This window comes from Drosophila biarmipes, unplaced genomic scaffold (genome assembly GCF_025231255.1).
Source record: "Drosophila biarmipes strain raj3 unplaced genomic scaffold, RU_DBia_V1.1 ptg000024l, whole genome shotgun sequence".
NCBI lineage: Eukaryota > Metazoa > Arthropoda > Insecta > Diptera > Drosophilidae > Drosophila > Drosophila biarmipes.
In genome coordinates this window covers 1,692,943-1,705,374 of record NW_026114541.1, presented here as the reverse complement: position 1 = coordinate 1,705,374, position 12,432 = coordinate 1,692,943, and positions in this window count along the sequence as shown.

Below are 12,432 nucleotides of genomic sequence, written 5' to 3'. Positions count from 1 at the left end.
ACGTGATCTTGGAACAAATAATCTCTGATTTTAGGTTATGTACTTTGCTCTGCTTAGAAATAAATGTATGTGTATCTGCGGGCGTTAGAAATTTCTCGATGTGTGTGTACTTTTGTATAAGTTCTCCCGAATGTGCCATGTGCTCTGCTTAGATTCTAAGTTTTTTTTCTTTTAGGTAAGGTTCGATGCGGTGGTATATTTTATAACTATATATATATATATTTCCGTGTTGTTTTTGTTTGTGTCCCTCGGTATATGACTCTCCTTACGTTCCGACTTAAAAATTTCGCCTCTACGTGACTGAACCGAAAATTTTCAAACTTCTTGTACTTAGATGGATCCTTAAGCCATATTTAGGTCGTCTAAAATTTCGTAAGCCCCAAGTCCCTGTTCGTGCGCCATTCTGTAAAGATGTCTCGTAGGCTGGGATATACTCAGTCCCGCCAGGGTTTCTTTACCGAAAATATTTGTAAAGATATGGGACAAAAAGGTCTAGGACGAAAATCGGTTGGCTGGCGTGAGATGTAGAGTGCGGAGTACGGAGTGAGAGAAATAGTTTATTCGGTGTCTGTAGCAGAGTGAAAATGGTCAGCGGTAACGCGCATTTGGGCCTGGCTCATAGCATTCGCTACGAGAAGGCCGAGAGAGAGAGGATCGATTATGGGGACAACTTTTCCCTAGGACAGAATTTATGTCCTAAAATCTAGGCAATTGTCTGGATTTATGCGTGGCAAGCTTGATTGGATTTTTTCCTACGAGTTGCATTAAAAATCAGGCGAGTAATACATTTATTGGAGCATTTTTATTGATTTATTTTTAGCCCGAGTTTCTACTTTATTTTGTATTCCAGTGTATTCGGGCGCGAGTTGGCTCAATACAGCCGGCGGTGATAGAAGAAGAAGAATAAATTTTTCCATTTAAGAAAAATATTTCCGAAGTTCCTTTGAATAGAGGGCGTGGCAGTGCGTAGTATTTTTAATATCTGATAAATATTTTTATTTAATTAATGAGCAACACGTTTCCTAAAGTTTCGTCCACCTCTTTCTCTCGGTTTAGTCAGGCTCGGAAATCATATCAGAAACCAAATTAGTCAAAAGGAAAAGAACAACATGGCAGCGGCAAATTTCATGTTCAGATATGTAAGAAAATATTCTTCATTTAAATTCTTGGTTCATGTTTTCTATTCTCACTGCGCTCGCGGGTTTTTTCTTCCTCCGCAAACTTTCTGCACTCGGAGTGCACAAGATAACTATAAATCTTACAATTATTGGTTAAGCTTACATATTAAGTGAACTGTAAAAAGTGTTTTTACAAAGTTATGGGCGAGGGTTTTGTTTTGTTGTTAGCTGCTGTTGTTGTTGCCGCTGGTTTGTTGTAGCTACTGGCTTGTGTTGTTGCTGTCGCTGGCTGCTCTTGCTGGCGCTGCCGGCCGATGTTGTTGGCGTTGTTGTTGTTATCGCTATTTGTGAGTGGTCAAACGACTCCTCACAACTTCATGGGGTCGGAAACGTTGCAAGTTTCTAACTTAATCATTATACCCTCTGCAAGGGTATTACAATGTAAGCTACATAAAGACGGTTTTAGCTAAGTTAACAACCGCTTCACTGCGGCCGCCGAAATTAGGGGTTCGGGGAGAAATAAGGCAGCACGAAAATTCGTTACAAGCGCTATACGACTATAAAAGTTTAATGGCTTGGGGGTGCAGTTATGCATTTTTGAGCTCGTCTATTTTGTTGGCAGTTCCAACGAATTTTTTATACTTTAAGAGCTAGAATAGTGGCTTGCATATTCCTGGTCTTTCTGCGCAGCGCAAGTTTGTTTTAGCAGGGCTTTACACCAAGTATAACGCCCGCAATCCTCCAAAAAACGTTCTGCCGCCCAGATTATCATATTAAGAAATAGGAGGAAGTGGCGCCTGACAATATCGCTTTGTTGCTTAGATATCATAATTTTCTTTTTTCTGATAGTCGAGGCACTTGACTAAATCGTTCTTCCTTATTTTAATTGTCACGGTATATCCGTTGCGGCAATCCAAGCCGGGCTATGAGCTTCGAATGCAGGTAAAGAAAGGATTAGGTGTCAGCTCGGAAACTAGTTCGATGCAGGCAGCTTTTGTCACAAAGGACACAAATCTTAAGGCGTAAGTTTTATACGGTGATTTGCTTTGAATTTTGTTAGAGGTCAGGAAGAGTCCGCGAAAGTCAGCCTCTGCCACCAAAACTGCTAGTTCACCGTATAGTTGTTGCGGTGGGAGATTTTAGATGACTTGGGTCATGAGGCGAGGCTTGTAATGGAAGCATTTCCGTACCACTTGACGCATAAGGGCTGTACCGTTTATGACCCAAAACATTTTCACGAAGTAACGAAAGCAAGATTTTCGCATAAGGGTGCAGAAATATCGATTTTAACGGACATCAATGTTTTCTATTTTTTGTGCAAGGAACATTGTTGATTCATCGATGATTTAAATAAAACAATAGAAAGTTTTTGTTTGGTGTATTTTAACATTATTTTAATTTGTAAAAATAAAAATGTATTTTTCATCAAACAATTATCCATTTTATTATTTACTTTTTAAATAACGACAAAAAAAAACAATTAAAATAAAATTGTTCATATTGTACTATCCTCTTTGTAAATGAAAACTAAACTAAACATAAAACAAATTTAATATGGTCCAAAAAAATAATTCTTCTTAAGGGTTTCGTACTATCCCTACTATACTGTACTTACATTACTATCCTTATTTTATTATCCGTTCTGGACTCTCCTTACTTTATATATTACATATTATTTACATGTTTGTTGTAAACAAAAAAAATCGGAGCTTAACGACAACAGTCGATGATAGGCGCGTGCGACGTTTTCTTCTAAATTGCCCAGCCTTACTGAAAACTCTTTCATACTCGCACGAAGATGGGGAAGCGCAGAAGTATTCTTTATGTATACCTATGAACATAAAAAATATACGTAATAAATTTTCGGATATTTAATACTTACTTTTTAAAAATCTTTCCATGTTTGTGTTCCACCAAACTCAAGTTTTTAGCAAAAACCCAAAAGGACAGCCGTCCATCCGGCCTGAAGCATCTAGACACTTACCTGGACATCAGTTGGTGGCCAGAATTTTCCAAATTTTCCACTCGCGCTTTTTGTTTCGTAAACACTAAATTAGTGGTGAAAACCGCTTTCGCGACCAGCTGATCGTAGTATGCGGGTGCCATAGCAGCAAGCGGACAGGGTGCAGGCCAAGCACAAAGGTGCACGTAGGGACATCTTGGGCGGTTCTTGTTCTTTTGAAAATTATAAATAAAAAACTTGTAAGCCTTATCACTAAGATTTATTCCTTTTCTAATAAATAATTGAACAAAGTCCGATAGAAGAGAAGCAGGTTACTGTGGGTAAAGGCCCAAACTTCTTGCGGTACCGGTGAATTCTCCAGGCGGTGATATGGACAACCCCTGGCGCAAGCCTAGGAGTTGGGCTTGTGGTGGGCGGTGGTACGCCAACAAAAAAAGGCCTGCTGACGCCGGTTAATGCGGATGGCTTTCATACGCGGTTTTCTACCTGACTGGGCCAACATTGGAGCTGACCCATTAAAAAAAAGGAATTTAATGGCGAGATCGCCAGAAAAAAGGCGGAGGACAGTGGCAAGCAGCATGGCAGCCATACCAGCAAAGAAGGTGATGCATAAGGCGCCGGAAAGCGAAGCTAGCTAAGGGAAAAATAGGGGCAAACTTGCTGGGACCGAAAGCACCAGTAAGCTCCAAAACCCTCACAGGAGTGGAACAAAGTGCAGCAGAAGGCAAGGAAGCCCAAGGTGCGTCCGCCACGCAATGACGCTATAGTTATCGCAACCTCCACTGAAGGGTAGATAACACCAAAAGGTGTCTTAAGTGTATCGAGTTCAACCAACTGCAGGACCCAGGAGGACTGCTCTAAATGCTGCTACAACTGCGGCGCGATGGAGCACCAAGCCAGAGGGTGCAAAACAAAGGTCTGCTGTATGCTCTGCAAGCGCAAAATGCTGCTACAACTGCGGCGCTATGGAGCACCAAACAAAGGTCTGCTGTTTGCTCTGCAAGCGCAAAAAGGAGAAAGACTGTAACCACTCAACAATGAGTGGAAACTTCAGGAGGACTATGCAAGGGCTTAGGGGTTAATGAAGATCCTTCAGATAAACCTAAACCACTGAGAGATTGACCAATCGTTGCTGGAGAAATATGTCAACGAGCAAAACGCAGACATGGCACACATAAGCGAGCAATACAGAAATGAAAACTCCGAGGAATGGCAGCCAATAGTAGAAAAAAATCGGAAATATGGAGCTGCGGAAACTCAAGGCGCCAGATTAGCAAGAAAAAAAGCAGAAATTGCTTCGCCAGAGCCCATGTGAATGGTACTGGAGAGCACTTGAACTAGTACTTCTGAGCTCTGGAACAAAACCGACTTTTTCTAGAGCCGGCACAAGTTTTATCATTGACCTCACATTTGCGAGCGCTGGATTGGCCTCGGACTCCAGCTGGGAGGTTAGTGACGGCTATATGAGTAGTGACCATGCAGCAATAATTTGCACGATTAAATCTACAAATGGCCCACCACGCGTTCCAAAGACCGTGGTAGGGTATAAAATAGAAAAGCTAGACGTGGAGATGTTGCAGATGCTGTTCGAGGTCCTCTCTACAGTCAGACGAAGAAAGGGCAACCGCATCGCAGATTACATCAAGGTAGCCTGTGATGCATCTATGCAGAGGAAGGGGAAAGCCCCATTAAGAAAATGACCCGCATACTAGTGGAACAAATACATTGGGGAAGCCAGGAAAGAATGCCATAGGGCAAGACGCACATACCAACGCTCAAGAGGAAGACTCGAATTCAGGGCACTCCTGATATACTACAGGGATAAAAGTCGAGCCCTGGAAAAATCCATAAAAGAAAGCAAGCGCAGGCACTTTAATAATATATATAATAGACTCCAACCCTTGGGGCTTCGCATATAAGCTCCTCACAAAATGGCTTCGTGAATTTAATAGACCATCGCCGACTTGCCGCAACATTGGAGGTTAAAAACGCATTTAAATCCGCTAGCTGGCACCACACATAGTGTATATACAGGGAGTAATAGCGACCTACATCGAAGGCCGCCTGCTCTTGTACGAAACTGAATCCGTGCAATCGACTCACATGGTCTGCCGGAGAGTCCCCCAAGGATCAGTCCTAGGTCCTTTGTTGTGGAATGTCATGTACGACGAGATCTTTAGGATCACGATGCCCGAAGAGGCATGACGTAGCCATAGTAGTTATGGCCAAGAAACTCCCAGATGCCGAAAGAATCGGCAACGAAGCTGGGAAACGAGCAAGCGCATGGCTCGACTCTAAGCCTCTCGCCTTGGCAGCGCATAGGAACGAAGCAGCCCTGATAAGTAGCAGGCAGAAAGTGGAGACGGTCACTATCAAAATTGGAGAAGGCACCATAAAATCTCGACCAATCCTACAATACTTGGGTGTTATAATCGATCACCGGATCGTTTCTATGGCAGCTATATAATATAGGCGTCCGATATTGATAAAATTTAATTCGAGATTCAAAACCAATTATAAATTATTATTACCAAGTGTTAAACTAATGATAAAATAGAAATTTTTTGGGTCAATCGATGGGTATCGATGAGAATTTGCAACGCCCACTCAAACGTCCACAAACCGACCAACACTGTGGTGGGCACAGTTATGCTAGAAATTTTTTTTGTTAAAATTTATTTGTCTCAATAAAAGCTTACGATTGACCTAATAAAATGTTTGCCACGCCCACTCTAACACCCCCGAATGTCTAAACGCTTAAAACTGCCTGCCGCCCACATAATAAATACCAAAAAAGCCGGTAGATGGCGCTTAGAATATTTCTTTCCTGCTTATATATTTCCATTTTTATTTTGCATCTTTAAGCTGAGTAACGGGTATCTGATAGTCAATGCACTCGACTATAGCGTTCTTCCTTGTTATAACTAAATTTTTCAGTATTTACATGAATGGAATGTTTACAATGTTTGTAAATGCACACTTTACGTTTTTAGGAAAAACATTCATCGAACATTACTTAGGAATGTGATAAAAAAATCAAATAAAAACCCAAATTTTATTTTTTATGAAAGTTAATGAAACGAAATTCAATTTTATTTATTTTTACTAGTTTCTACCGGATTTTTTGTTCTAACTGATCGGATTAACCGTTAACGTCCTGTTACATATTAAAAATCTTGATAAGGTAATGTTCCCACTTTAAATTTTTGTAGCTTGGCTTTTAATTACTGTTGTCTTTTATTAAGCTTCACGTTGAGCACTGTTTTCTCTAATTCTATTTCCTTTTTATCACTCACTTTTTTTACATTTTCTTTTTTATTTAAACTAAAATCCTCATCATCACTTTCAGGTGGTAAGTCAAATTTTTCCGGACGTGAGTGATGTGTTTTATATCAATCCAATTAGTTGTTTGGTTTATTAGGTGTTTTATTTTGATAGTAACTTAATTCTTCACGAATTTTGATACATTTATCTTAATCATTTATTTTTTTATTATTCAAAATTGGTAACAATTGTATATTTATTAATTTATTTCCTCTATCATTGTTTATCAATTACTGATAGTTGTTAGGATGCATTAAAATTTCTTTGCTTAAGTAATGTTTACTTCTAATCATTTTTTACAAGTTTTCCGAAAAATCTAACGAACTTATAAGAGTCGGTAAAAATCCCTTTTTTGAATAAGGACTTTTCTCTTAGTGTTTAATGTACAAATGGACACAAAAGGTAGCGCAATGCATTTTTATACTTTTTTAGAGCACTTAGATGGGATTGACTAACTTTATGGTTTCCCTGTAATGTGTTTCCCACTATCTCTACTATTGTTTTTACCAGGTCACTTATTGCTTATGATTGTTGATCTTTTTAAGCACATACAATAATTCTTTGTTCGCTTTCAAGCGATATAGGCTCTGTTTGGTCATTTCAATGTTTGTTTTTGTTTTCTATCGAAAGCAGCACAGCTGAATGATCGCGATTACCCTCGGCAGGTCATCAAGCAACGATCATACTTAACTTACAACAAAATACTAGACTACAAAAAAGACTAGTGTTGAACTAATAAGCTTCTTTATTAGTTATTGCTAAAACAAAAAATACGAATTTCAAATTGCTTTATGCTTGTTAACCATTTATTATCGAAAGAGGGTAAGCAGGCTAGACGAGAGTGCATTTAATGTCCAGATCAGAATTCGTACTGATTTAACAAAGGGGCAGCCAGCCGAATGCTGGGCCCAAGAATGCAAGTACACAAAAAAAAAAACAAGAGAGTTCGAGAGAGATACCTTTCGCGTTGCAATTAATATAAGAAATCAAATTAAGATTTTAGATAGTTGCTGCCGCTGCGTGAACCGACATACTCCCTCCATTGGAAGCCTGGGTTACAACATCATCCTTAAGGGGAAGCAGACACAGCTTGTTCATGGGAGGCAAGTTTTTGTCCTTGACAAGAAATAAGTCATCGACAACGAGGCCAGGTTTTCGGGTGATCGACTTGGAGCGCTGCTGCAGTAATGTTAAGTATTTTTCCGTCCATCGGGACCAAAAGATCTGCCGCAAGTAAGCAAGTTAACACTGGTCACATCCGGCTTGACAAAAGAGGAAGGCGGACCACCATTCAAAAAATGCGCTTGGGTTAATAACACAGATCAGCTGGGTTTTCTGGAATCGAGAAAAATGGTCGAGAATTAACAACCGTCGAAATGTGTCACACAAGGGTCCGCAACTCCTCAAAGACTAAACAGCAGCGCAAAAAACGCGGTATAAATGATGCTCAGCGATCTTCACAGCCGCTTCCCAAAGACCGCAAAAGTGTGGCGACCCGAATGAAACACCAATCAATACCCTCCGATAGGCAAAAGCCAATGTAGCTCTCTGATGATCAATGTTAAAGAATAGGCGCCTAAGTTCGAGCAGCTCATTGCGAGCGCCAACAAAGTTGGATGCATAATCAGAACAAATCTGCCGCGGTCTTCTTCTAGTGCTTATAAATCGCTTGAGGCCACGTAGAAACGATATCGTAGAGAGAACCTTGATCAACTCCAACTGAAAAGCCTTCGTGGCGAAACAAATGGAGACACAATCGCAGCATTTTACTGGAGGCTTTCTTCGTACCTCTGACTTGCCACTGACTTCAGATGCATCAGATCCATCAAGTCCTTCCTTTGGAAGATCCGCCATGATATGCTCCACTATTTGAGGCTTTATTTGAAGACATGTAATACATTTATTTACCACCTTCATAACCGTCTTCCTCTCCTCAACAGGCCAAGATTGGGATCAAATTATACTGGGTAAAGCCCGTGGCCCTGTGTGCAGATTGCGTTCATAAAAGTGAGTAATGGCAATAGTGACCGAATGACTCCGTGGTAATATAATTGGATGACGCCCATTAAAATCCGGAGAAACTTTCTGTCAAATGAACTCGGCCCAGCCACTTCAGCGATGAGCCTAGACAGGAGTTCCGCCCCAAACAGTTCCAGCTTGGTCACAGTGAGTGGTTTCAATGGGGCTACCCTTGACTTTGAGCAAAGTAATTGAGATCGGCCGTTGCAAACGATGTAGACATAGGCACCATATGCTTTTATGCTGGCATCACAAAATCCATGTATTTCATTTCTCAGAGTTTGGAGAACAAACGAACCGAGGAAATGACGCATGTCTTATCTCCCAAAACTCGTACATATAGCACTCCATTCCGTGTTCTGTGACTCAGGAAGGCTTTAATCCCAGAATAACTTCTCCTTACACAGTTGTTGAAGGAAAATGTTCGATTTTGTGATCACAGGTGTAACCAAACCGAGAGGATCGGAAAATCGGGCTATTGCAGATAGGACAGATCTCTGCAGGGGCTTGATGTTGACTGTAAGACTGAAAAAAAAAATAGTTGGTCAGAAACTGGATCCCAAGCGAGACCTTAGGTTTTTGCAAAATCAGTGCCATCATCAAACTTCAAATAGGACTCCTTATCCTTGTCTGCAGCTTCATCCAAAACAGCCCACACATTTGAACACCACTTTATCAGCTTAAATTTTCCTTTGATGCCTGGACTTGGCTCCATATATCAAATCATCGACATAAGAATCGCGACGAAAGACCTCAGCCTCAAGCGGAAACGCTATATGCTCGTCAGATGCATAGCTCGCACAGCCAAAAAAGACGCTGGCTTCGTGCCATAAATAACGGTGGCTAGATTAAACATCCGCAATTGGTCCCTCCACAAAATACATTGCAATTGTCTGTCCTCAGGCTGATCCCTAACACAACGGTACATCTCCTGTGATTGCTACTGGATGTGAACGAAACCAAAGAAGAATCTGGAACAGCTTAGGCTGAATAACAGGGCCTGCCATAGGAACATCGTTGAGAGAATAGCCTAAGGAACTGGCCCCCGATCCATCAAAAACTACGCGAAGCTTTGTAGTTAAGCTATCTTCCTTTGTGACGCAATGATGAGTCAAGAAGTATCGGCGCAACCCGATGTCACCGGCTGAAACTGATTACATATGTCCTAGATCGAGGTATTCCTTTATGAATGCTACAAATTGAGCCTTCAAGAATGGCTGACGATTCTACTTTCTCTCTAGGGACAAGAATCTTCGATAAGCTTGTTGGTAGGTCTCTCCCAAAAGATCTAGATTGAACCTGGCAGGCAGCCGAACAGAATATTCACCAGCTGGCAAACGAACGACGTGTGAGTGACCGTCCGTCAAAAAACTGGAATCTTCTATTCCAGTTACAGATGCTGAAGATTTTATTTTCTTTACTTTATGTTGATTTGCGAATCGGGACGTTATTAGATGCAGTTGGGAGCCCGAATCGAGTAGAGTTCGACAGGGACTAAAAACGTTAGCCGCTGCTAAGAGCACAATATCATTACTAAACTCTTATGCAATAAGAGCAGTTGAAGTAGAAGGCAGTGCAGAGTGTGAAACAGAAGGAAGTGCTTCTTGAAGCTGTGCTCCTTCTTGTGAAGAAATGGAAGGTGAGTTTCCCAGGTGAAGCAGGGTGATCTGCTTAGATCTGCATGCACGACAACTACTGGAGTTGCATTGCCGAACTTGATGACCAACATTTAAACAATTTATGAAAAGACCGAGCCATTTCGCTTATTCAAGCCTATTCGCAGGATACAGGATTTCTGACAATACGAAATGGAATGCCCCACATCATTACAGAATATACAAGTTCAAGGGTAAGCATTCGAGGCCACAAATGCTGACCTACGCGCATTTCGTATTCTGTTACTTCCCACCTGTTGCCCGTCGCTAACGTCCTGCATCGCTGCTCCAGAAATGATGCCATTGACTCCCACGTAGGAATTAGGAAGGCAGGTTCCTTTAAGCGCTCTTCCCACTTTGTTTGACTTGCCGGATCCAACTTTTGGAACAGGACTTGGATGATGATACATCCTGCGATTTGTTCCGTCGTGCCAAGTCCCTTAAGAGCACGAATATGAGCGTTAAATTTATCGGAAAGCTCCCGAGGTGTCGAGACGGAACCACTTTGCACCGCCTTAATACCCAGGATCTCAGTAATGTATGCCTGAAAAACCAAAAGTCGCTTATCAAATCTATTTTGCATATGTCGAGGCTGACGCTGCTGGGGGCCTAAAACTCCCGGACTGATGCCGTCAGCAAAAGTTGAGTGCGAAAGAAGCTGTGAGGCGCGCCTTGAATTTTCGGATCAAACCGATGACTTCAGATTACAAAAATGTCATCAAATTTTTTACTTAACTCACTTTCAATTTCCCCGAAATCCAATTCTTTGAGCTCACCGATCACCTTTTTAAATGACTCTTCAAGCTCATCCATCAACTCCAACCTCACATGAAGACCCGATTCGTAGCATAAAGTTAATGCGGCATTTGATAGGAAATCCACTAAAATCTGTAATCTATTAAAAAAAGCCGTTGCCTTGCGCTTTAAAAATATTGCCCTATTTGCATCAGCGGTAACATCTCCAAAAGTTTCCATAGGCAGGCTACAAGAACAACAGCAAACCAGCAACCAAGAGCCCGTTACCTGGCTATGTATGCTTCTATGTTTAGCTGATTTTGCGCCTTATGTGTAAATTTTCTCAATCAGCAACTGCTATTTATTTAAAGCGCTCACTGCATTTAAGGACTTATAATTGTTGCTCCGCCAATGCACCGCAGCCGCATGAGCGAAAAAGTCAATAAATAGACTTATATGATTTGCGCTTAGTATTATTTATGTCCAAATCACGTCGGGGTCACCAATGTTGAACTATTAAGCTTTTTTATTAGTAATTGTTAAATTAAAAAATACGAATTTCAAATTGCTTTATGCTTGTTAACTATTTATTAGTGAAAGAGACTACAGCAGGCTAGACGAGAGTGCATTTATTGTCGAGATCAGAATTTGTACTGATTTTACAAAGGGACAGCCTTCCGAATGCTGAGTCCAAGAATGCAAGTACACAAAAAAACGACAGAGTTAGATAGAGAGAGCTATCTTTCGCGATGCAATTAATCTAAGAGATCGAATTAAGACGTTAGTTAGCTGCGGTTGACCCGACAACTAGATTATCATAAAATAGTAGCTCTAATACTAATGTAATATGGAAGAAGATCTGAAGAAAGAGAGTTTGTAACGTTCTTAACAGAAAAGCTCTTGGAATAAACGCACAATTTATACAGATGACGGCTAAGCAAGGTTTGGAATAAAAACCAGTGGGTTCGCGAAGTTGCATATTCGCTCTTGCTCCCTGAGCAAACAGGCTCTTTTTGTAAACCATCAAAATAAAAATGGAAATATATAAGCAGCAAAGAAATATTGTAAAGTGCCACCTACCGGCTATTTTGGTATTTGTTACGTGGGCGGCAGAGAGTTTTAAGGGCTAAAACGCCTTTGGGGACGTTAGCAAACATTTTTTTAAGTCAACCGAAAGTTTTTATTGAGACAAATAAATAATAGAAAAAAAAAATTTTAGCATGACAACTGTTACCACTACAGTTTAAATAGGTTTGTGGGCGTTAGAGGGGGCGTGGTAACTTCTTTTGGGGTCAATCAATGAGTATCCATGAGACAAAAACGTTTTAGCTACAAAAAAGTTTCTAGTATGACAATTACGCTGCTTAGGACGCCCAGGAATCTGCATGCCAAGTTTGACTGTTCTAGCTCTTAAAGTTTCCGAGATCTCAGCGTTCATACGGACGGACGGACAGACGGACATGGCTAGATCGACTCGGCTAGTGATCCTGATCAAGCATATATATACTTTACGGGGTCAAAAACGCTTCATTTTGCCTGTTACATATTTTCCGACGAATCTAGTACACATATTGGTTATTATACATGATTTTTCATGGCGTCGATTCAATCGCTGCAA